We start from the raw sequence: 27,495 nt of genomic DNA, 5'->3' as shown, positions 1-27,495 counted from the left end.
GTTGCAAACGCTTACAAACCACTTCCCGTACCGTATAGTGGGACATTTCCAGCTCACTGCTCGCTTTTCGACCGAATTCCTGGGATTGCGCTGGAAGGCTTACCGAACTATTATCCACGGCCTCCACCAAACATTATGGGCGACCAGTACCTTTGCCTTTGCACTAACTACCTAATTCCTTCTTAAACCTTAAGGTTTGTGACGGCAGCAACACAGGCCTTCCATCTGTCCCTATCCTGAGCAAGATCTATCCACTCTTTTCCATCTCTACCGATTTCCTTTAGGTCCATCTCAACGTTATCTCTCCATCTTCGTCTTGTCCTTGTCTATAACCATCAGGTTTCCCAACAAGAATCCTGTAAACTCTCCCATTCGTGCCACATGGCCTGTCCACCTAAGTTTTCTTGATTTAATCATTCTAATAATATCTGGACAGGAATACAGTTTGTGCAGTTCTACATTATTTTTCTCCCTTTACACAGGCAACTTTTCACCAAGAACGCGTACACCAACGTTAATGAAGTCCTTATCAGGTGTACCAAACCCAAACTGTCACCGAAAACTGCGTTCAACTGTGATCACAGAAAATTTTCGTATATTCTACAACAGAAAACTCAATGCGTGTTACATGCCTCTCCCCACACTGGTTACTTAGAACGATAGAGAAGAAATAGGTACAATCTTTTCCGGACACCTTATAAATGTACATACCTGCCTGTAGTTTCTTTATATATAAGAGTTTTACTTACTAAGCTTCATGTCTCCTTTTGAGAGTGTTTCTTGGTTACCTACCATCTTTATCCACTCTTCAACGCAACACACATAGAAAAGAACACACATTAATTAACACAAGAAATTACATAAAATGTGTAGCCTTGAGAAAATGTCTACACGGATCAGGTATTGAATATACATTAAAATGCATGAGGTTTATGTGATATCACTCTACACATTGAAATGTATCAAATATTTGGAAACTTACTTCCAAACAAAACGAAGCTATTTTCAATTCTTAAAACATAATGTACTCATCTTAGCGTTTAGTGGAATGTGGTATTTTTGGAATACAGCAAATAGTATTCTGTGTTGTATAATGGACCGTAACTTTTTACTTGAAAAATTCCCACCTGTCACCCACCGGGAATCGAACCTGGGTTTTTCGCGTGACAATCGGACGCCCTACTGACTGGACCACCGGCCTCCCAATCATGCAATGAAACGAAACGAATAAATGCAAGAAGATGGATTAAATTCCGAATGAAACATTAAAAAAAAAAGCCTAGTCCATTGTCTCTCATGATTCCCTCGGCGCATTAAAAATGCATGTGATCAGAAGTTTTAATCAACGTTTAACCAAGGATCACACGCACGGTTGTATCAAGTGATGCATTTACATAAGTTAAATTTTAAAGCATTTTATTTTATGCTTGTAGTAGCACCACATTAAAACATTGCCCGACGTAGTTTCCTACTGTTACACATGTCCCCAAGTTTCACTTCCATGGAGGCAATACTCTCTTAGGTGAGAGTACATGAACGTACCGTACCTCTTCTTCAGCCTAAGGAAATATATTAATCTCCGTTGAAAATTTGGCCTAAAAGCATTCTTCAGTGGCGCGGAACTTAAGTCGGAGGCATTGTTGGTCGCTAATGGTTCTTGATTATTCTCTTAATGGAGCGCGATTCTGATTAGTTCCCGACTCGCGATTAATGAGACTTTTCTGATGAACGTCATCACTTAAATTACAATGGGAGCTGGGTGCTGCGGGCAGCTGCATAATATGAAGGAGGAAGTTGTTCCTACATCCTGCTGGAATGATAGGAACAAAGAACAATTCTGGGAAGAGAGAACTAACGGGCTGTTCAGCAGAGGGAGAGAAGATTGGGGTTTGCTTCCTACTCGTAGAGGCTTCCATTTCCCTATCGACTTCAATGTCGTATCTTCCACCTGTTATGAAAATCTGTTACAGTGTGCATCCCATTTTATCAAGTTCAAGTTGCTTTTACAGTGCAATGAGGTGAAAATTTCTGCTGTTAGGATTTGGTGAACACGTTGAGATAGATTGGCCAAATAAACAACATTACATCTTGTTTTTTTTGCCATTACTTTGCTTGTTTGCCAAAATAAAAGCATTAAAAACTGTAGGAATTGAATCTATAAGAACAGCAATATCATCCTAACTGTGTATACAGTCACGGACACTTCTGGGTTGTATCAGCTCCATTGACTTTCTATGGGATCATTACAACTGTTCGTGACTGTACAAGATGCTTAAGTATTTCTGGTCACTGGCTTATTAGGATTTTACATACACCGGTATTGGATGCACTGTATAAAGGTTAAAACAATACCCTGTCAGTTGCACCTTGTCATGAAGACGCATTGCGAGTGTGAAGGTGATGTGGTCAGCACCACTGCCCGGTCATCTTTATTTTAACCCCCAAGGTTCCCATCGAGGAGAGGCTCGGTGAGCCCCAGGGTAGTTTATGCTGGGGCATTGAAGGAAAAATTTCCACTAAGATCACCAACGCCGGGTTTGCTGTGTGTACTGAACCATAGCGGTTGCTGAGACTGCGTTACATACATGATTCCCTTGGATAGACAATGTTACATAGCCTTGGTGATTTTTATGCTCCTTTCACACACACACATACACACCTCATGAATCTTTCTAGCTGTTCGCCCATATGTATCAGTAAACCATTTCTTATCCATGACTGAGAAAGATAGACACCCATTTAATCACAGTACAGGAACAATATCCAAATTTTGGCCAAAGTGAGGGAAATGAAATTACCAGCTGAAAATTAGTGAATGTGTTCTCTGTATAGCCCTGAACAACATATTGAAAGTTCCAAAACATCTCAAGTGTGTGTGGAACTCAATATGGCGATCGATCTTCTAAGATGGCGCCGAAAGTGTGGAACATGTTGCGCCATCTTGGAAAATCGACCAGGCAACGTCGAAGTCTACTGTGTTTCAAAGGCAACAGATCCCGTTGCGGTAGCACAGGCAGAGACGATTCCACGCAGGTAAAACAGCGATAGCGAAAAATCAGGCGAGGCCAGGCTGGCTCGGTAGCTCAGTGGTTAGAGCAATGGCACGGTATGCTAGAGACCCGGGTTCGAGTCCTGGTCGAGCCTGCATTTTTCGCTGAAAATTTCTACGTAGTACATCTCCTGTGTGTGCCTAATCTTCAAAACACCATCTGTTATGTTCACAAGGAATGAATTTTATGTTTACCTTTGTGGTCAGAATAATTTAGGCACATAAGGAAGAACATCTTATTGAAGCGGATAATATGCCGCTGTTTTCCCTTGCATATTCACAATTTTCGTAGGCGTTTTGTGATGTTACAATTTTCATACGCTTCATATGTTAATCTATTGGCATCAAAGTTGGAAAGCCTGTTCCTCTTTAACATAGTGCGGGTCGCAATATTGCAGTTAGAAATGATGTGTAAATATGTCTTAGTTAGCAGCGCACTCAGCGATTGGTTTCTATAAACACAGGCGGGGTCAGGTTGCTAGGAAACCAACTGGGAGTAAGCCTTCACTTGTATGTAGCTATTCCAAATGTGTTTGCATAGTTTGCTCACAACATTGTTTGCTGAAGCTTGGGAAAGTTTAAGGTCATCGTGGCACCAAAGTGTTCGAGGAGTTTTTTGGGACATATTGGTATTTTCATTATGTTGATTTTTCTTACTCTGGCCAGTTATTGGTAATTAATGTATTTTGAGCAAATACTGAGGGATATATCCTGGTTTCTGAGAATTTCGAGTAAGGCATGCCTATAACCGTTATCCATATAAGTGGGAAACCTCAATTGACTTCCAGATGGACTTCCTTCCTCCGGGTGTAGTGGTAACGTCGTCTGTTCTAATCAAGGGAACTAGTTTTCGTTACCCAGTGAAGGCACGTAGCTGTTCGGATCTCACTTTGAACTGCAGATCCAGTCACGATTAGTCTACTGTGCATAGAGTGGACTTAAAACTCAAATTCAGACTTCCAGATGACTGCTAATGTGCTAAAAAAATTAGACTCTTTGACGAAAGTTTGTACTGTTTGGAGGGTTTTTTTGTATCAAAAATCAGTGTGTCTACCAATCAAGAAAGTCTAAAAAAAAGTAATCAACAAGTAGGTCAAGATGTCAAGAAATTATACTTGTGATCAAGAATTTTTGCTATCACAATGATTGATTTACTTTATTTTACTTCGATTTTCTGCCCCTTTTGGCGAATCGCGAAGATTATGAGATGGGATGAAGGGATAACCAGAAACTTACATGGACGACATCACGAGTCCCAAAGGCTGGGAGTCCAGATGCTCGAGTCTCGATTGTCTGCCAAATGCAGCCGAGGATGTACTACATGGAAGGGAGCATTAATCGTTAGACGCATTGATAGATAGAGCAAGTCTAATTCTCTTGTTTAAGTACAGCTTCAGTTTTCACCTTAAACGGCCTTTTGGTGAGGTTGCTAATTTCGACTGGGTCGAATAAATAAAGGTTAAGAAAAACGAAAAAAAAAGGTAATGAAAAAAAGTCAAGAACTTTGGATTTGTCATTTTGGTAGAGACCCTGAAACTGAAAGGGGTCCTTGCATGAGGACGGTGTGGGGGAGGAATGGTAATGACCGTATCCTTTCACAAGCACGAATTCAGAATTACGAAGTCTCGCCTTTTCTCCAACATCTCAAAAAGGAATTTATTCAGGATACTCCAGTTTTCCAGGATGACAATTTCAGTGTGTGCAGAGCTAGAACTTTCTGTGATTGGTGCAACGAGCATTCCGAAAACCCTTCATGCCTTGATTGGCCAGAAATGTCCTAAGATTTGAGCCCAGTGTAGGCTGTTTGGATGAAATAGTAAAGTAGTGACACAGTCGTTCGACAAATCTCACCAAACTTTAGCAGCAACCGTTCTTTCATTGATGTCAACTGCATCCGTACATTTCTGGAGTTCATTCTAGTTGATGTTCCACATGGTAGTCAGACACCCGACCAACTGGACCATCTCTGCTCTTACTATTTTTTTTTTGTAGAAGTCTGTCAACAAATTCAAGAAAGTTGAATATATCAACAGATATAAAGGGAGTTCGATCAATACTCAGTTAATATCCCAACCTTCAGTACCCACCCGATAGTTTGCTTTTGCGAAAAGATATTCATTTTAATACTCTTGCATTGAATATCCAACCCACATATACCAAATTACAAAACAGTAGTAATTAGTTGAAGAATGTGCATTGGTTTCCTTTTATCTTTTTTATGGCCGGAAGTCTGCGATGTGCACTTTTCCTTTTTAACTTCAGGTTGAGTTATACTTTTTCCCCCCTGAAGGAAAAAAAAATCCCAGGATATCAGAACCATGTTTGCGGACGTGGTCATCTGAAGAACATGGTTTTTCCATTCGTGGAGGGGAAAAGCAATAGCTTCGGGCCTTTTGTTGTCAGGCAGTGCTGTTATGAAACTTCTTATACGGCTCCACAGACAAGTGACACGTTTAATAAAGGGACCGTTGGGGGAGCAGCTCAGCAATAGATGAGAGGTCATTTTATTGTCAGTAACATCTGGTGGAACTGATGGAGGGTGGCAGACATCATCCAAGGACGTGTTTGATGCAGAATAACTGAGCGTCGCAGACATATTGGTCCCAAATCGATCATACCACCAGCAATTGATCTGATGAGTTACATCGTTACTCATCATGCCGAGCAGTGTTTCTCAATCCTTCCCATCTATGGAGTTATACCTGCTTAAAAAATTCAAGAAAAATGTGTAGTGTTACACAAATATAAAAATGAATAGAATAAATAGAATGGGCCTATATATTAAAAATATAAGTGTCTACCAGTCAAGAAGATCATGAAAGTTCAAAAAAGTAATGAAATCAACAAGTTTTGGCAAGAAGTCAATAAAAAGTCAAGAAATTATACTTGTGGTCAATTTTTTTTTCTGCTAACACAATGACTGATTTAGATTATTTTACTTCACTTTTCTACCTCTTTGGCTAATCGCGAATGTGAGGTTGAATTGTGGTAGGCTAAGATAAAATGGATAAAGAAAGAATCACAAACATACAGGGAAAACAACATGAGCACCACATAAGATTATACTGGTTGTGAGTCCAGACGCCAGAGCATTGTTAGTCTGCCAAATGCAGTCCAGGATGCATTAATAGATAAAGCAAGTCTATTTCTCTTGTTAAATACAGCTTCAGTTTTCATCTTAACTGGCCTTGGTCGGGGTTTTTCATTAAATAAATATTTGTTTTCTTAATCGCTAATTTGAATAAATGTTAAGAAAAATGAAAAAAGAAACGTCATGAAAAAGTGAAGAATTTTCGATTTGTTATTTTGGTAGACACCCTGTGTAAGAAGTAACTACTTTTAAATGTGTTTTTAAATGCACTTTTTCTTTCTTTCTTAGGTATGTTCCATTGTATTCCTTTTTGGTCTGCGGAAAAGTATAGAGTAAGTACAGCCCAGTTGTTATTTTTTTCTTGCTTTTTTTGCTCATCTAAAAAAAAAAAAATCAGATAGTTTATTGTGAATGAGAGAGAATTTAATTTTCAAAATTTAAATTACCTAATGTACAATATAGTTTGACAATATGATTTTATCATGATGAATATCTGTATTTAATATTTTATAGGGTGTTTCATAAAGGACTTTACAACTTTGTAATTGTATATAATTTTATTCACATGCCTCACAGAGCTGGTTTTGGTGTCATTTTGTAGCAAAATACATCAAGTTTTGACTCACGTTGTAGCTTAGTTCAGAATCACACAACCGCTAGTGCTAGCGACAGTTGTACCGAAATGGCTGCCATCACTGGTACCGAGCGTGCTCGCGGTGTGTTTTAGTTTGAAGAATCGAAGTCTGCAACAACAGTTCAACTACCTCAATGACCGCCGGGATTTCCTCAGTAACCGCTTTCAAAATCAGTGGATAAGTCGAGGTGGGCCGATTCCATGGCCACCTCGTTCACCAGACCTGACACCTCTTGACTTTTATTTATTTCTGGGGATTTATCAAAGATAAAATTTTCAGACCACCCCTACCTGCTACACTCGCCGATCTCAGAGCGAGGAAGTTACGCCTGACATTCTGCAGCGGGTTTGGCAAGAAATTGACTTCAGATGGGATGTGTGCGAAATTACCAATGGAAGTCACATTGAACCTTACTAACTTATAGGGTAAAAAGTTGATGTATTTTGCTACAAAATGACACCACAACCAGCTCTGTAAGTCGGGTGAATAAATGTATATATAATTATAAAGTTGTAAAGTCCTTTATGAAACACCCTATATTTTGTGGTACAGCGTGTTTGATTGGTTTCTTCTCGTATTAATATGAGATACACGTTCACTGTACGAATTAAGCCTTTTGTTTTGTGGGGTGAGGGATTGCCAATCAGTGGCGTATTTGTGATTTTATTTTGGGAGGTAGGTTTTTTTTGGCTTTGTAAATTTGTACAAGATGTGTTACGAGTCAGTATACTAAACTAATGCCTTACGGTTCTAAGCTTCTTAGAACATTGGTTCTGAGGTCATTATATCTTACTATAACATTTACATGCAAATTAGAAACACTCTATTTACATTCTAAGCGTGAACACTTTAATATATGTAAAATATGAGCACTATGCCTTGAAAACTTAAGTGGAAAACAGCCTGCTCGGTGAGGTTGCAGAACGGTGTTCTTCCGTAATCCACAAGGCTGCATGCTTTTCGGCAGGGACATCTTTGATAATGGACAGAATGATTTTTCAGTCGCTTTGGTTACGCAGTGAAGAAATTGTGTACTATATGCATTCAGTTCCATTTTCTTTTTGAGGGGGATAAAAAACACTCCTGAGAAGGACAAAAAAAATATTTTGCTGGGATTTTTTTTCAAGGACATATCCCCCCTCCAGGTTAATTCAAACACTGTAGAGTCGAATTACTTTCGGAACATCTCCAGCGGACTACGCGAGTCTGTCTAGTAAGCCTAGTGGGCGTGTAGAGCCTGAGCAGGGGCTTAGCGATATGTTCTGGGTTGAGATGACGTCAGTGGCTCGCTTCGTTGATTGGCTGCTTCGAGAGTTGTGACTCGTTCCGAAGCTTCAAGTGCATAACAGCCAAAGATGTTATGGAAATAATCTCCCTCTACACGTCTACCGTTTTATACGTGTATTGTGCATATTGCATTAGTAGCCATGGAACATATCGCGCCTGATCCTGCAGTCCCTGGTATATTGCAAGCAATCTTCATCAGTATGGAAGATAAGATAACAGTTTCCCTGAAATGGAGACTGTGGAGAACGTTTTAAATGCTGTTCGAGAGAGAGAGAGAGAGAGAGAGAGAGAGAGAGAGAGAGAGAGAGAGAGAGAGGGAGAGGGAGGGAGAGGCAGGCGTCCGTGGAATTTTCATATTTAGGTATGTTGTGCGCGGGGAGCAGCTTCCTGTTGCCCACTCTCTCCTTTATCAGATATACCGTGTGTTTGCTGCAAAGGCCGGAAGCGACATGTGGGTGTGTTCCCTAAACATTCTGTCAAGCATGCAGAGAGACTTCAACATATTCTTTGTACGCCTTGCTGATGGGAGCCACCCCTTCATGAACGTGCTTTTCATGATGGCCAGCAGATGGCTCTGGAGCATTCAAGAGGTTTCAATCATAAGTAGTGGTGCTAACTCCAAGTTAATATGACCAAGTTGGCACAAGAATCTGGTATTCACATAACTCTAGCGCAATTCGTCGAAGATGTGATTGAAATACAGAATTTATTATCTTATACTGAATCGGGCCAATCGATCGAACTGGCAGCATTATAAACGGAGGGAATTTTGTAAACTTCCATAGATGTTTTGTTGAGTCCACTTTATGTTGAGTGAGTGAGTTCCGAACCATTATGTGACTCTGCCGGGTATCGAACCCTGGAGCCCTTGATTTCAAGGCGACATCGTTACCACCACGCCATCGGAGAGACTCGTAAAATTCCGTAGAAGTTATCTTGTTCCAAGTAGCATTGCTATTGGAACCAACAATTACTAAACAGGTGAAAGCAAAATAATTATCTCTAGAATCTTATGTTCGCGTATACAGTTAATAAACATCAATTGACTTGGTGGTACTTTAGCAATAATTATTACATTTATATTTAAAATTATATTATATAAATATTAAATATTGACATATAAATATTAAACACGTAGCTGTAGAGCGTTAGAGCGTCTGACTACCATGCGAGAGACCAGGGTTCGATCCCCGGCGGGGGAGAACCAGGATATTTTTCACTGTTCAAGCTGCTAGGGGCGTGGTTCTGATCACATCACTCGTGATCAATAAAGTGTGGTGCCCTAACTCCACACCCCCTATACGCCTTCATGGCATGGTGCAAAGCACAGGGAGCACTTTACTTTTATTAAAAGAAATTAAACTCCCTGGCGAAACAACTCTTGAGATCTGTATATGTCGACCGTCTTTTCAATGGGCGACTCGTGGTCAGCACATCAAGTCCCATTGCCGCTCTTTTCTGGCTTCCGAGAAGGGACACTTATATCTGGGATGGAAATGATGCATTCTAAACAAATATTACAAAAATGCAATGTGTATATCTGTTTCGTGTGAATTTAGTATTTGCTTTAAGAAACATTGCATTCAAATTCTTACTGTGAAGTTTGCTAATGTGAATACAATTTAAGCAGGAACGCTATACGCCACATCGACGACGACAACGTTTTCATACAACTTTACCTAACAAACTTTAATATGTGTAGTTCATAGGAATCTAACCTGATACATTTTGATTAATATATATATATTACGTTGTTACTCTCAGATTTTAATTTTCTTCAAATATACTACGTTGGTAATTATATTAGAAGAATGGTCGCATTTTGTATCAAAATGTTATTAAATATTTCTATACTGTAGTCCTGTGTTAGCGAACTCTATACTTATTTCTAGTCTCTTGTGCTAAAAAAAAGTACCCGTATAAGTGCATGTAAATGTGAGCCCAGGATCGATATGCGTCCCTACATGATACAGCTTCTAAGACTTACAGAAGTTTATTAGTTGTTGTGTAAACCGGGTTCGTAAAAATACACGCTTTTAAGCCCCCTGGTGCACCCTTAGCATAATTTTATTTCGGGTAGGTAGATTTTTCTTTCTTCTGTGGTTAGTAACACTGATCATAAGCTTGCGACTTGGTAGGGCTCCTGTGAGGCATGGGAGATGCGCAAAAGAGCTCCTTTTACTATTCCGACACAGGAGCAGCTTTCACGTTGCACGTCAAGTTTATAGCTTGTTAGAAAGCTTGTCATAAAAGGTAAATAAGCTACCTTGTAAAGGTTCGTTGTTCTCCTCTCTCCTTCCAGAATGTAATCTGCCTACCTATGCAGTGGCTTCTGTAGCCATTAATTTCGCAGGAAATGTCAGCCTTTCCAATCATCTTTTGATGGCACGCATGGTGTGATGAGCTCTACTTAGCAATTATCTTACTTGGCAAGAAAAAACATCATCGTTTTATAGTTTATATTGCTTCTGGTGTTAGAGGATCATGTAAATTAGCTGATGGCATTGCTGGTTCTTGTAACAAGGTGGCTTTTAAATTTCGAATCTTACGATTACGGAATTCTTTCATCATTAAGAGGTGGTATCAGGGAGTGCCTTTACATTTTAGAAACAAAAGACATAAAGGTTGAATTGTTACATTTATTGCCTGTATTTTTCAATATAGAGAAATGGGAAACTTGTGTATGCGTAAATTCTAGTCGCATGCAAAAACGCTGAAGATTATTGGGAAAGGGACGCACTGTCAGATGTTAGGTGGTGATGTAGACGAGATCAGGTAGTCTCGTTTCGAGTTACGAAACTCGTTACAAACTGATCTTGTTCTCGCCTAAGTCTCGAAGGGCAAGTCTGCACCTCGCCTCGAGTCTCTTAATAATAGCCTAGATACAAGAATACAATTCCCAACGGTATTTTTCTTTTTTTGATTACCATATCACTTCGCGACTAAGTTTTCAATTTGGCGACTAGGCTTTCGACTTTGGGACTAGGTTTAATACAGTAAAGTTCAAATAGCGCCTAAGGGTCAAATGTCCAGTTTTGAACATGGATATTACGTTCTGCCCACTGGCGTACGCAGGATTTTTTTTCAGAGGGCCTGAAATTGTAAGGGTTAATAGCTGCGTGGGGGGCGGAATACAAAATAAAATATTCAGTAATTAGCATTTTTAATTTTCGTTTTAATACAGGGTGGGTATACCGTACCAGTGACTTTATTCATGAACAATTAATGAACAACAACAAGAAGTTATGGTAGTACTAGGACTGTGTACTTTCAAATTATCAGCCATCATTCATAGTATCAAGATATCTGAAAAGGATAATGAACTTGCAAACACCAATGCCAGACCGACAGAGGTATATACTGTATACCTACTTTTGGGCCACCCCGTATTTGTTCAAAGACAAAAAATGGTAATCTGGCATTATTTTAAATTGGAGGGGGGGGGGGGATCACTTTGCTTTTTTCCGAATTCTTTTCTGCTTTCATTTGAGAATTTTAATTTTCTCAAAATTTATGGAGGGGCTGCAGTCCCATCACCTCCTCCCTGAGTACGCCAGTGGTTTTGCCCATCCACTGTATTTGTATTCCTCCTAAAGTGCCTTAAATGGAGAATCAGAAGTAAACACGTTGCTGAGTAACATGGTTTGATATTTGAGTATGGAGCTTGCATTTTGTTTTCCTGCTGCTATCAAGGAACCTTCCACGTTACCTTAGAATAGTGTTTCGTGTTTGTGGCGCCGAGCTGCTCTCCGGAATCTGGAGAATCCAGATGAGCCACGATCATCTTTTACTCCGCGGGATGCGATTCCGAACCACTAAGCAAGGCTACGTGTCCGGCATCAGGACAAAAGGCTCTTGGATCGAACTTTCTACACGAGACCTGAATGACAGACAGCGTCTGTTCAGATTCCGAACTCTCAGTTATACAAGTATTTCTCAACTTACAGTTCTGCTGGAAATAAAATTTACGTAACGAGATTTTATTTCTATTTTTCCCTCGTTGATTTGCAGTATATTCTGCTCTGAATTGTATAAAAATCACCTACTAAAATTTTCGAATTTTTTCTTTTATTCGGATTATAGCAGCAACGAAGACCCAGGCGGTTACTCGTCTGGCTACCACATGGAAAATTTGGGTTCGATTTCCGTTGAATTTTCATTGTTATACAGTTCTCTGCACTTCCAGCCTTCTATCAGATCGATCTTTGGGGAGGATGTAAGATGATGGGGCATGGTGCTGAGAGCATACAACTTTTATGTATGGTAGTAATTTAGAATGTGTGGAGCTTTACCCTCACAACCCTGAATTACTTTATACATTACTAGTTTCAGATTATACATTTTCTCCTCCCAGCAGATGAAAATAGTACAGGACATAGTTAGTAAATCTTTTAGAAATTATACCATTTACTTTTATTCTTTTTTAGTAGTATAATGTATATGCTAAATGCGCTGTCGTATCAAGGCAGAAAATAAATAATATATTTTCAAATGCAAATTAAAGTATTTGGTATAGATTTTGTAGGAAGCAATGTGCCTTGAAGTAGCTCAAATATTTTCATGTATTTCAGTAGTGATTTCTCAAGTAATTTTTTTTATTAATATTATTTTTTTTGTTTTCCGTAAACGTTTCTGTATTTATAGAATATCATACACGCCTGTCCTCAGTGGTAGTGTGTCGACTTCATTGCTAATTTTTCTGACTCTCGACAGGAGTCTTCTACTGCCTTATAGCGAAGAAACTTCCCAATTCTTCTAATGATACTGGTTGAATATCGGAAATAGAAACAGAACCAACCCCTCATACCGGAAACTATACTCTTTCCCGGCTATCTTTGGAGCAAGGCCGCGCACAGCGGCAGAGAAAGGGGGGAAATCGAGTGGGCATGGCGAAGCAGTACACGCTGCTGTGAAGGCTGGTAACTGCAGTCGCTTTCCCCCCTCCACGTAATCTTCCCTCTCACGTGTTCAATGGTGGAGCCGTCTCGCGTCACTACTTGCGCAGAAATTTGTTTTCGTTCGCTTGCTCCAGAGATTTCTAAGACAGAGTATAGGCCTACTATTTGTTTTTCAACACATATGGGTTTGATGTTTTCGGTTTGTTATAAAATAATGTCGATGTTTTGAAGAGTTTTATAACACGTGTGCATGCATATTTTCTCTAGTAGCGATTGGATGGACTTAAAATTTTATTGATATCTATAAATCTAGCTTCAGAACAACTTCATTTTATCTTCAACACTATACTTTGGATATATTCAGTATGCAGGCATGCATATAGGGTCGAATTTTGATTAAAGAGTGTACAGTAAGTACAGGGGCGGCGCCAGAAATTTTCGACCGGGTGGGCAGAAGCTCCATATTGTTAGATTAGGGTGGGCAATAGAAATGTAAGACCATATATAGTACACTGCTCTCCATAAATTAAGCAACAAATGGTGATCATCCAATAGAATCAAACACAAGGTCGGAGGGTGTACATATTTTATTTGTAAAGAAAGAAACAAGTGTCCCACGCCTTACAGAACAGAAGAAACACAAAACAAGGTACACTCGTGGGCAAAAGAAATGAAATGTACGCATGGAGCATCACAGGTGGTAAACGTTGGAGACGGAATGTGACCGTTGTCTGACACTAGTAAGGGATATGATCACCGCTCGCAGCAATGCACGCCTCACAACGCCGCCGCATGCTGCCAATAAGGTTGTCCACCAACTCATTGGGTATGAGGGTCCATTGTTGGGAGAGAGACAGTTGAAGGTCTTGGAGTGTTTGTGGAGGGGGCACAAGGCCAGCGAGACGTCTCCCTAGAGCATCCCACATGTGTTCAATGGGGTTAAGGTCCGGGGAACAGAATGGCCACACCATGCGTTGAATATGGTGTTCGTCCAAGAACCGATCGACTAGTCCTGCCCTATGGGGACGGGCATTATCATCCTGCAGAATGAAGCCCAGACGTCGTTCTCGTGCGAAGGGTTCCACATAACGTGCAAGGACCTCATCCCTATAGCGCTAACCTGTCATGGTGCCACGTGGGAGGATATAGAGGTCAGTACATCCACCAATAGAAATGCCACCCCATACAAGCACACCTCCACAACCATATCTGTCCCTTTCAACAATATTGGAGGGATGGTAACGAGTTCCTGCCTCTCTCCAGACCAATGGGCGTCGCAAATCACTGTCCAGTGAGAACCTGGACTCATCAGTGAAGAGAACGGACCGCCACTGGTCCAGTGTCCAGTTCACATGTTCTCGTGCCCAACGTAAGCGGGCTGTCTTCTGACGCTGGGTGAGTGGTATACACAACACTGGTCTCCTGGCATACAACCCACCCTCGTGTAGCCGTCTGCGTACTGTACTCGTTGACATAGGCCATCCTGTGGCAGCAATAGCTGCTGTACGCACTTGGGTAGCTGTTGCGGACCTGTTACGTTGATTTGTCAAACAGATATATCGGTCATTCCTGACCGATGTCACACGCGATCGACCTCCACTGAAACTCCGCGATGCATTTTGCATTCTCTGGAACTTGTTCCATAACCTGCTGACAACTGAACGATCGAGATTGAGCCACCTGGCCACTTCGACCTGACGCTGCCCTGCTTCTAGTCTACCGATGGCACGCCACCTTAATTCATCAGCCAAATGATGCCTGGTTGCCATATTCGACCCTTTCCGCGAACTTGACTCACCTCTGCACTCTCCAGATAGAGACACACACCTCTTCCGTGCACGCGCTTCTTCGACTCCCATACCTGGTACGCCAGAAATCCGTGCGAGGGCACGATGATCGCACTTTATGACTCACCTGTTTTCCCTAACACATTCGTTGCTTTCTTTCAGCGTGCCCACCACTCTTCTTCTCTTTTCTTCAACTGTTTTTTCTTTTACCTTACATTTTCTTGTTGTTGCTTAATTTCTGGAGGGCAGTGTATATATTTGTATGCAAGACGTATGCATCCCCGTCTCTCTTACACTCCCGCTTTTTTCCCTTTCCTTTTCTTGTTTTCTTCTTTATTCTGTTCTAATCTATTCTCACATCTTGTTCCATTTCCTTTCTCTTTCTCTCTGATGGGCACAATTATTTCAAGGAAGTGTTTACACATGCGCAGCCATACATTCTAATCACCATAGGCGTAGCTACGGGGTGTGCCGGGTGTGCCTATTATCGAAGAGAATTAAAGACTGATATTTCAATAAGAGAGAAAATAAGCTGCAGTTTGTAAAAAGTTGAAAATGTCATTACTTGGTACAAACGTGTGCATTATCACTGATGAAACGAGTGTCTATAGATTTTCGATTTTTTGATGTCATTGGAGAAAGAAGATATTTTCTGCATTCTACTCTGTACTACAGCGCTTTTCATCTATACCTGTCACAAGCAGCACGTGTGAGAGAGAGAGCTTTCTCCAAGCTTACCCAAGTTAAAACTAAATTAAGAGCAACTCAGAAGCAGGATAAATTGGAAGCCCTGTTCTTGCTATTTGTGGAACAGGAAAAAGCTTAGTCTATAATATTGATGTAAATGAAGTTATTGATGAGTTTGAGAACATTGTACCTTTTGACAGACGTCTCTTGTTATAGATGACGTGTATTTTGATGTATTTGTTTGTAACATTTATGAACATTGTGTGTGTGTGTAATTTCTATGCAATTTTTTTTTCTACTCCATATATTCAGAAATCTTCAACACTGTCATTTAGTGAATTTATATTCCTTTACAAACATCAGTGCAGTTAAAGAGTCAAGTGATTGTGTTGCAAAATATGCTATTAAAAAGGTACAAGACCTCATTTTTTTCTTTGTGCATCCAAATATAAAGTTCTAGCTACGCCTATGCTAATCACATTCTTTCATGCATGTTAATACAGTGAAATAAATGTGAATTAGGTTTAAGCTTGTGTTGCAAATACAAGACACATACTTGGTTTTATTTGGCGACAGTGACAGAAAGTGCAATGGTAGACAATCGTGAAGTTTCTCGTAATTTAAATGCATTTTCCTGAGCATAGTATTTTCATGGTAGGAGTTTTTGACTGAAAGTTTTTTCTTACTCCTTGGGGGTCACTTTTTTTAAGCTTATAAGGTTTTTACAACTGACAAATCTATCTGAATGTTTGTAGTAGTGGCGATTGGGTGCTAACGTTTGATGGGCAAGGACAATATACTTTTTCTTGGTAGAAAAGGCTTAGCATAAACAGGCCATAGTGTGGGGGAAAGAAGTGGCAAAATGTGGCGGGTGGAACTGTCCCCTCTAATCGCCGCCACTGCCTGCACAGTCCAAAGTGCAAATTTCTGATACGTGTGGTCTTGCTCACTTTCACGTCAGTTCGGTTCTTTTGTAGCATTCACGCCTTACTAAGTAACGTTTTACCACTGACTATGTTTCAGTTGAAAGTCAATTAAAAGATAAGATAAAGCGTCTGCTTGTACCTCTTTTTCATGTTTTACCAAAATTCAAGCACAATTCCCAGAGCCAATATTCACGTATAATTCCAGGAATTCAAAGAATTCCCAGTGAGCAGTCACCCTGATATTGTGCAGCAAATTATACTTACGTAATTCATTTTTCATACCAAGAACCAACTTCTGCTAACAGCAAAAGTATAGTAATACTACAATAATTTGTGGATAATTTTCAAAATTAAGCATACAAATGAAAATTTGGTTAGAAAATTAACATTTGGTTGTTATATATACCTACTAAAACTTCTTACGGTTCTTGTGATTTTTTTAAATGAATCTATCTAATCAGCAATTTTCAGGAATTTTGTACCATTTAAATTTTTTGGAACATATACTTCAGGATTTTTTGAGCCTGATTTAATATTTTTAAATCCTATTTCAGAATTTTTGGAACCTATTTTAAGATTTTTAGAACCTCTTTTAATATCTTTAGAGCCTATTTTAGGAACCTAAAAGCATGCTTTTTAGAACCTAATAATCCGAGTTCTACTCATAAGTAGGGACGTGAAGTTTTCGTTTTATTTTTCCCTAAATATCGATGTTATTTTCTACTGCAATTCGGTGCTATTTTTCGCGGTTTAGGGTAGAATTCGGTGTTATTTTTACATGCATTTTTACTGTTCCTTGTATGCTTAAGATTTTCACATTGTTTTAGTTTTAATGACAAAAAAAATGGCTTACCTTTGTGAGAAATGACCAAATTTCTTCCATTTGGAAAACTATTTCATCTCATCAGCTTTACTAAATATGAAATGTTTATTGAATGATAACACCCAAATCTTTGCACAATCCTACACATTACATTTCCCTAACAGTGCCAAAAAATCCCTCTGCGACCTCAAAATACCGTTTTGTGTACACACACATTCCCCCCCCCCACTTCCGAAACACAACAGGTGCTTCTCCCTAAAAAAAAATTCGTTCCTACGAAATTTCCTTCTGGAAATTCTATTTCAGGACGAGGTTAAACACTGTCAGTCATGTCTGCGCCAAACTGCAATAAATGAAGTGTGATAGTATCTTTGAATCGAGCTTTCACCAGCTACACTACAAATGACAGAATAGTGCTTCAGGTAGGTCTTTTTGAACAGAACAAGTGTTATGCCCCGTTTATATTGCATATTTTGCGGCATTTTTCGCGTTAAAGTGTTAAATTCGATGTTATTCTGAAACATGGCATAATTCCCGTTATTTTGCGATTCCGAAACACCGAAAACTTGCCTCCCTTACCTACCCAAATACATTTTAAACACTTTATTTTGTTTTCCTCAACTTTTCGGTGTTATCGTTAAAATGAAAACTTCACGTCTCTACTCATAAGTAATAAACAAGTAAGATTGAAAAATCTGTTCAGAATTGAAGAGATTATTAGCTAACTTGCTATTCGTTTATTCACCTTCTGTGGTGATAAAATGATACGTTTGGTGCAAGTTCTTTCTGTATATTTTTCCCCAATGGCATAACGCTGTCGCATTATAATGAAGAGGTCATGTGTACGACTCCCCCCTCCTCTGCTGGAAGCTCAATGCACACTGGTTCGAACTACACGTTAAACTGTAAGGTTAGTCCCGATTAGCCTATCTGAGCATAAAAGTGGGCTTAAGAACAAAGTAACAAAATCATCTTCTGGATACTTTGTGACTTAACTTTCTTTCTTTACATCAGCTGCATCTACAGATTCTGTTGACATTTTCGGCTGATTTATGTGGCAAAATTTATGTGTGGAACGATTATTTCTAAATAGGATAAGCCACTCATTAGCAATTGAATAATTCTGTAGCTTTTTCTATACATAACTGGTTTATTAAAATTTATTCACTTCGGTATTGTGATTTTTTGTGATTCCTTCTTATTAGTAGAACGAATATAAAGTTGATATTCCACATACCATATTGATATTTGAAGATGACAGGTATATAAAAATTGTAATGAAATAAAAAAGTGACACTTCTGGAATTTCAATGCAGAGTTAATTAAAACTATACTATACTCTCTAGCATACTTAAACCCTAAGGTTTATGGCTGCAGCAACACAAGCTCTCCATTGTCCCTATCCTGGGCAAGACCAATCCAATCTTATCCATCCTTACTGATTTCCTTTACGTCCATCTCAACGTCATCCCTCCATCTGCGTCTTGGCCTTCCTACAGGTCTCTTACCTTCAGATTTCCCAACAAGAATCCTGTAAAGTCTTCTTTCCTCTCCCATTCGTGTCACATGGCCTTCCCATCTAAGTATTCTTGATTAAATTATTCTAATAATAATAATAATTAAAAAGTCGAAATAATTTATTGTGTTGCTGGAGGAAGTAACGCCAAGATGATGTTTTTATTTGTTTATTTGGAGATTATTTTAACCATTCCCAGGCCGGGATTTATATACGTATGTGGAGGCCTGGAGATTACAGCACCAAGACCTCACTCCAATCCCCTTTGCACAGTTTCAGTTATAAATTCTCGCTAAGTTACATGGTGTAGTTTGTTATTATATTTTTTTTTATCACATCCGAAGTACCTATTTTTTTCTCATTATGTGGTTCTCTTCAATGCAGTCTTTTTCAGTGAAGGCCCGGAGCTGCAGTTCACCCTAAATTCTGATCTAATCTTGATCATACCTTGCATAATTTTGAGCCTCCTAAACCTACTAGCTGCTTTTAATCATGGAAGTGTTCATTTGATCACAGTTTTTGTTCCAACAGCTCTAGCAATTACTTTCACTTTCTAATGACAAAATTAGCTTTTTATGGGTTGATAATATGTGAACATTTCTAGCATAGATAATATTCATAAGTATATGTAACAAATATACATGTTATGAACACCAGAATACACTTATTTATTGAATCATTCATATATCCCCAAGTATATGTACTTATTGAATTTGATTGGGTGGGCAATCGGGTGGGCACAGGAATTTTTGGGTGGGCGCTTGCCCACCTGTACCCACCCCTGTCGCCGTCCCTGAGTAAGTACATACACAGAACTTTTTTTTCGCTCTGGCAAGTCCTGCTTTAGTGCATGCATATATATTGCATACTTTCTTGACTCCAGTGAACCCTACTAGGCTAGTCAAAGTATTGAAGTAAGATGTCTTACCCGGAACAAATTGCAACAACAAAAGCTCTGATTGCATTTTTTGGTAGATGATCCTGATCCACATAGCAAAAGTGTACCTAAATCTGAATTGACCTTGACCGCCATTTTGAGCCGCCATCTTGAATTTTACTAATATACGTTATTTATTCACAGTAACGGCCGTATCTTTTTCTATAATGGATCGATTTTCACGTTCTATACACTGTTAGAATGGTAATTTCATTCTCTTCAAATTGTGCATCTTTTAAATGGCGTATATTAAATGGTGAAATCTTTTAAATGGGTGAAATATGTTTGTTAACTTGCAATTATCCTGATTTTTTTTCAGTGTCCCCATTAGTATGAAATTAACATGTCACTGCAATGAAAAGTAGCGGTAATTGTAGTAAAAATCGTAATTATTTTATTTTCACAGCACTCAATGTCAATTACAATGTTTCAAATCACTTCAACAAGTTAAGAATTTCACACATAACCATATACACACTATTATATAATGTTCAGTATCAAATCAACCAAAATTTAATGAATGACAGTGGGAATAACAAAAAAGAACGAGATATCAGGAATAAATTAATGATCAGATGGTGCGTATAGGTGTACAGTAGTGTATTATTATAATATTATTAGTGTTAATAAACGTTAATTGTTTAATATGTTATAAAACTCATGGAATTCATCGTCATTTTTATCTTCATCTTCGAATTCATGCGGTATACTGCACTCACGTAGACTTCTGGAGCAGGCTGAACCCCGACATTCTCCACATGCAGGTGAACAGTCGAGATTTTGCTTTCGGCAAGAAGGATGACTTGATGCACAGTCTATGTTACAGTTGCAACGGACCATTTCCAAGACATTGTTAGGGTGCAGGAGGTAAATCTGTTAGTATTGGGAGTAGTTGTCCATCGTCAATGAACCATCCCCATTCTGTTGGTAGCAGCCAATCATTTCCCCTCCACATTTTAGTTTGGTAGTAAGCTCTCATACTGTGGAACTTGGCTGCTGACGTTGGTGGAAGGGACTGCGGCTTAATTGACAAAGTATTTCGTACAACTCTTTCGCTGAACCGTTTAAATCTGAGCACATCAAGACTGTCTGATGCTGAACCATTGTATATTGTGACTGTTGCTTTCTCACCTGCTGTTACCACATCTGTGATAGTTGCTGATAGGTCATTAAAGATGTCTGCACATTTGCATAAATCTGCCCCTTTCATGAGCATTTTCAGACCTTTCCCTTTGCCCACGCCGAAAAACTGAGACGTAGAGTCGCATCCTTGAAAGGCATGTACGAACGGAAGATTTTTAATGACGTTCACTCCCAAGCTACTCTGGACTGCTTGAACATGCCACAGATGCGGGATGCGCATTCCCTTTCTTAATCTGAGATGGAAGAAAATATTCTTACACTCAACGTGTGTGTGGTGACAAAGAAGAATCAGTACATGGGTATCACCAGCGACAACAATCACATCCTTCTCGCAAGCAACTTCCACCGCAGTCTGTGCAATTAATACATCCGCATCTCCTTTTGCATGTACACACTGGCAGCCAATTCTTTCTAGATGGGAACTGAGCATGTGAATGAACCATTGTTTGTTCACTTTGTTTGCTAAGAAGTTTTCTTTTTTGATGACAAGGTTGCTGTTAAGGATTCTTAGGACGTAAGTGCTGCCATCCTTTCCATATCTTCTGGAGTGGGTTGCATCTTTTACAGATGGACCATCTGAATATCCATCAAAAACAATGATTGCACTTCCATAATGATGTTGAATGTGCAGTGCGTAGTTCTTGCAGATGTCTAAAACCTAACGCCTTGAGTCCATGCTACATGATGTAACAGAGCCCCTCCATTCAGAATGTGAACGCTGCTGACAGGTTTGGCTTGCTGTGTTTCTTTAACAGCAGCCACAAGGCATCCGCAAGAACTGATTTATTCGTCTGTCGTAGAAGGAGGGTTGAATCCAAGAGTGCTGCTGGATAGCTGCACATTTCGTGCTTTAAGAGCTCTACTGTTGGCATACTTTTACTAGTTACCACCACAGCGAGTCGCTGACACACGATGCAGGGATCGATTTGTAAGACTTCCTTATTAAACTTTATTTGCCATTGTCACTGCCTGTGCACTTCGTTTAAAGGTGTAAGATTGCACGTTTTTACCAACCATAGAAAGAAGTATGCTTTCTCCTACTTCTTCTGCACGATCAACGTTCGCTCTCTCTGATGCACGCACACATGATGTTACGCTGCGCAACGGGGAATCCGCTTGAAATGGGTTTCTGTCAGTAAGATATTCCAGCAACTTGTCTGTATCTTCAGCATCCCTTCGACTTCGGGCCTGAGATGTTTCCTTGTGTTGTACTTCACCCCACTGAACTCTTGCATGGCACAGTTCACTTCAGCGCATGGTGTCATTGACTGCAACCACACATTTACTTCAGAGTCCGTCATTCCCCTTCCTCTTGTGAAGCCTCCGCTGGATTTTAGGCTTGCCATAAGGACTTGTTCCATAAAATGATCTGCTGGTAGCCCTGCCCAGTATTTTTGAGAACGTCGGACAACGTGGAAACCTTTCTGAAACGTCACAACTGCGTCTATACTCAAGGGTTTGTAGCATAAGGCACACATATCTTCTTCGAAATTGTCCATGGTGACAGCCACGGCTTCAGTAACTGTTTTTGTTTGGGGATTGGGCCTGCTGGGTCGTGGGGTCCGTTACACAACAAACTGCATTTACAACAAACAAAACAATGGCATTAATCGTTAATAATTCAGGGAATGACAATTACATTATACAGGCTGTACAGTGCAAAATTACACAGTATAACACAGGAAGAAGATCAAAACATGTTGTGCAGAAATATTAACATGGTAAACGTACAGGGTAACTGCAAGAGCAATTAATAAATTGTTCTATTTGAATTTTTTATTAATACAAAATAAACACACCACATACGCCATTTAGAAGATGCACAATTTGAAGATAATGAAATTACCATTCTAACGGTGTATAGAACGTGAAAATCGATCCATTATAAAAAAAGATAGGCTCGTTTTTGTGAATAAATAACGTATATTAGTAAAATTCAAGATGGCGGCTCAAAATGACGGAAAAGGCCACTTCAGATTTAGGTGAACTTTTGCTATGTGGATCAGGACTATTTCAAGAAATGCAAACAGAGCTTTTGTTGCAATTTATTCCGTGTTAAACCACAGTACGTGTGCAGATTTCAACTTGTAGTGCTCGATACAGTAGTTAAAGATGAACCTCAGAAGTTTGGGAGGCAAAGACCGGCGTAACGGAGCTCTTAGCTCTGAACCTCAGTTCAACCACGGACGCAGCACAAAAATAAGGCCGGTGGTGTAAGACCTAGATAAAGTTATCTGGCAACTTTTGAACAAGCGAAGCTCAGCAGAATTTAAGGGAGGCTGCTGCACGGAGGATAAGTTCTTCGGAAGTTATTTTAGCCCTTAAGATTCTGCAACGAGGAAGTCTCTGTGTGGAATTTAGCAGATGACATTAAAGAAAACTATACATGTTTATTCTGAGGATTGTGACCTCGTAAGATATGAGGTGGATTATTTTGTGTGCGAATACCTTTGTGGTGCTCTTGATGGATTTGAGTACCTTCACGTTCATCTCTAATACAGCTGTCCATGTGTATAAGTGATCTTATAATTTTACTGTTATGTAGCGTTTAAAGTGGATAGGTCAAACTGATACAACGAGTATGTAATATCCCAGTATACACTTGAACAGTATACGCTTTAAGTATGTACGCCCGTGTAGTTGAAATGCGAACTTCAAGACAGAATGGTACGAAGAGCATTTCACAAAACACTGTCGACTGGGCTTGTTAAGACTATTAAAATTTTGATAGAGAGCCCTAGAAAAGTAACTGAATTTTCTAGAATAGACTTTCTCCTACGGTCACAGAAATACAAAAACATTGTTGAAGTCTATGCATGTATACTCGATTTATTAGTGTTTTCCTGTCACTTGTGATGCCACTTATTACATAACGTGTGTTTCAAACAAACATATTGAACTAAAACTGGGCTTAGAGTATCGCGTTTTACCCAAACGTTGTTTGTTTTTCTGCTGGTAGTTTAATTCAGCCGTTAGCAGTTACCAAAAGGCCTAACCTCAAAATTACAAATAAAAGGTTAACTGACTTAAGCATATCGCCCACTGAAACGCGGAGAGACGCGGCTAAAGAACTTCTGTTGTCTGCTTCAAGTGGTGTAACACCCACTACATGGAGACGCACGGAACCGAAGCGCGGAATTTCCGTGCCAGAAATCTGCAGGTTATCGCCCACTGAGACGCCGTAAACGCGTCCGTTGCTTTCTGTTGCCTCCTTTCTCCGCCTCAGTGGACGTTAAGCTTTAAATACAGCTTCTCTTCCTGCTGATGTTACATTTTAATGGTTCGAATCTCCAAGCCCAATTTACCTATCTTCATAAAGTGACTTGTTATCCGAATATTACTTTCAAATTGGCTTTAATTTTTTATGTCTACAAGCTAGTAGATAAACACGTATTAAGTTTAGGCAGTAGTTTTCGTTATATGTTCCTGTAAAAATAATGAAATAAAGATAAATGTTTACGCATTGTAGTCATGGCAGACGATTTGTGGGATTAATTATGACATAACACCATTAAGCCTTGTTTCCATGATTATGAAAAAATATAAATATGCTGACCAAAGCAGTAATTTATTTTATTAAAAACATAAACTAAACGTAACGTTTCAACCTTCTAGCAAGGTCTTCATCAGACCCTGTATCAAGTACAAAAGTACGCAGGGTCTGATGAAGACCTTGCTAGAAGGTTGAAACGTTACGTTTAGTTTATGTTTTTAATAAAATAAATTACTGCTTTGGTCATCATATTTATATTTTTTCTTAATTATGACATATTCACAAAACGTTTTTTTTTTCCTTTTCGAATTTACGAGGTGTACTGGCAACATTGGTCGTGTCGGAGGCCAATACCAGGTGTGACTATGTTATTCAATCAATGCCCAGATGAAATAAAAAGAGTTAACCTACGTATATTTTTGTACGCTATATCACACTCCCTTTTATTTGCGTTGAACTTTATTTTAATTCTTATTTCCCTGTCTTTTCATAACTTTAATACTGCATTTCATCTTTTGTTGCTTTTCCTAAATGACGAAAGCGCAACACATCACTTCCCCCCCCTCTCTCTCTTTCTAAATACCGTAAATCGACGCAGAGATGTGGCAGCAAGAGCGGTGAAGAACTGACCCTTCATGTAGGCGAAACAAATGTAGCTTTTCGTGCCGAAAACGGAGCTTTCCTAACGCTCGCAAGAAGAATTAGCAGCTGATGATGACATAAACAATGGCCTCCCCTTCGACACGTGACACTTTGTCCTCTCTGGCCGCCCTCACCTCCTGACAGGTCATTTCTTGTGAAAGGACCGTTCATTACCAAAGCGCAGTAAACGTGACCGTTTCACCGTGTCGTTAGGGTATCACTTCCCGAATGAATTAACCGCATGGGGGAAGGGTGCGCCCGCGGGCCTTTGCACCTACCCTTCACACCACCCGCAATTGCCGGGGGTGGAGATAACTGCGCGTAAATCAACGACGTTTTCTATGGACCTCGAATAAATGACTGACGAATATAGCGGGGTCTCTTGGGGGTCCGCTGTTATTTACGCACTTTTTCAAGTGCGGATGCAAGCAAACTATTACACGAGTCAAATGAGAACCGTAGAAGCCCAATAAAAATTGTAGGACAGACCGTATACAGTTCAAATTTACATGAGGTGCCAACTGTTATTGACAAAACGACCTCAAGGCTGCAACACTAATCAAAGGCCTCCCCGATGGCGTAGAGGCAACGTCGTCGCCTTGTAATCAAGGGGTCCCGGGTTCGATACCCGGTGGAGGCACATGGCACAGTGGTTCGGATTCCACTTTAAACTGTAGGTCCAGTCCCGATTAGCTTTCCTGTGCATAAAGTGGACTTAAAACAACAAATCAAGCAACACTAATCAAGTGAGAACGCTATTTTTTTTGTAAAGATGGCACCTCCTAGACACACTTGTACCAGTGAAGAGGAGTGGTTTATTGCCCTCAGCCTAAGACTTACAGAAATTTCTCGACAAATGAAAATATATATCTGCATGCTTACGACACCAGCAAGTTTACTAATGCAGGAAAAAGTTTGACAACGGCCCAAGTTCGCAAACAGATGGGTGGAAAGGCCTTAGCCGTGGTTCATAAGTAACTGCACTTGAACCTAAAAGACTTATTCTTCTTAAGGTATACAGGCAGTAACGCAAAGTTGAAAATATATGTAGATCAGCAATAAGTCTTTGCTAAAATGCAGCAAACTTGTGCAACCCTGAAATCTACTAGATAAGAAACAAAATCAAATTATGGTTTTCATTTGACTCTCCCTTGTACAAACTTGGAGTTCATACTGTGGTCATAACTTTTGCATCATGCTCATTACGCAGTCGAAGAATGGGGTTTTATGACTAGGGAACGGAACTTTATGTGCTAAAAAACACAGAAATATTTATTTTTTATGTGTCATAAATGTTGAAAATATGTGATAAAAACAGGAAAATATGTGACAAAAATAAAAACATTTGGTAACAAAAACAAACTATAACATGCATTTTAAACACCTGAAATTAGTTTCTAAATGATTACCTCTTAGCGAGCAATTTTTTGGAAGAGTTGCAGTGGATCACCATAGTTTTTTCCAAATTCTCCATTGTAAATCTGTGACGATTATCTCTAAAAAGCATCTTATATTGTGAGAAAGATCGCTCCACGTCACAAGAAACAATTCTTGCATATTTGAATCACGAAATGTCACTAACGCTTAAGTTTTCCAAAGCTTCCTCTTCCTCTACTTCACTTTCCAAAACACATGCAATTTGGCACAAAGTTTGAAATCCTTGTTTTTTCCCAAAAAATTCTGTACATTTAGACACTTAGATCCAGTGAGTTCTTGCAGTTTCGATTCTACTATACGGACTTTAACAATGGAAGCTGCCAAAGTGTTCGCGGACGATTCAAGCTTTCATATGGAATTAGAGAGAATGGACAGGTTTGTTGAGATGTATGCCAATTCGACTTTTACGGAGGGCTCCATCAACAGTTCTTGCAGAATTCTTCTTTGTCGAGATCATTTACAACAGATACAATTTTTTCAAACTTCTGGGCATAACATCTGCATCCAACCAAGTGCCCCATCGCGTAACTACAGGTGTAGGGGGAAGGGGAACCTCAGGACATTTTTGTTTAAAATTGTCTATTCTTCTAGCCAACTTGATAAAAACTTTCTTGCCATTTGAAACCAGTTTATCGACATTGGGATAAAGAGCTCTTATCTTTTCACATATTCTATGCAACGCATGGGCCACACATTTAACGTGCACCATTTTGGGGTAGCTAACGGCAAGGCCTACTGCAGCTTTTTTCATGTAAGCTGCAGCATCTGTCACGAGGAGAAGAACATTGTCAAATGTTATGCCTTCCGGCCACAATAGCTGCATTGCTTCATTAAAAAGCCTTGCTATCATTACGTGTAGCCAGCCCCAGCTACTACTTACAGCTATTTTCTCCCAATAGGATCGTAGGCGAGGTGCCAGAAGTCTGCCAGCGAGGGTGTTCAAAGACAAAACAAACCTAGCACTCTCGATATGAAAGAGGTGCAGAGTAGCCTATAAACATTTTTCCTTCGAGGATTTCGAGGTGGATGAAGTCAATGAGCGATTTTATGTATTTAAAATGAAAATTCGCAAAATATGTATTTACATACGGAAAACTGGAAAATATGTGTTTTTATGTAAAATAAAATTTGCTGTGTTGACATA

The 27,495-nt window shown here is 39.5% G+C and overlaps 1 protein-coding gene and 1 non-coding gene across 4 annotated transcripts in view; both read left to right on the top strand.

Moving 5' to 3' along the window:
* The window catches only part of LOC145978872 (uncharacterized protein CG43867), a 936,647-nt gene that overhangs the window by 114,499 nt on the left and 794,653 nt on the right, over positions 1–27,495 (top strand). The window lies entirely within an intron of this gene.
* TRNAT-GGU (transfer RNA threonine (anticodon GGU)) lies at positions 3,073–3,144 on the top strand. The gene has a single exon. It is a non-coding gene; the product is annotated as a tRNA-Thr (tRNA).

Source organism: Lepisma saccharinum, chromosome 25, assembly GCF_977018435.1.
Source record: "Lepisma saccharinum chromosome 25, izLepSacc3.1, whole genome shotgun sequence".
NCBI classification, from domain to species: domain Eukaryota; kingdom Metazoa; phylum Arthropoda; class Insecta; order Zygentoma; family Lepismatidae; genus Lepisma; species Lepisma saccharinum.
The sequence above is the reverse complement of the archived record's forward strand: the minus strand, read 5'-3'. Positions and strand labels throughout refer to the sequence as shown.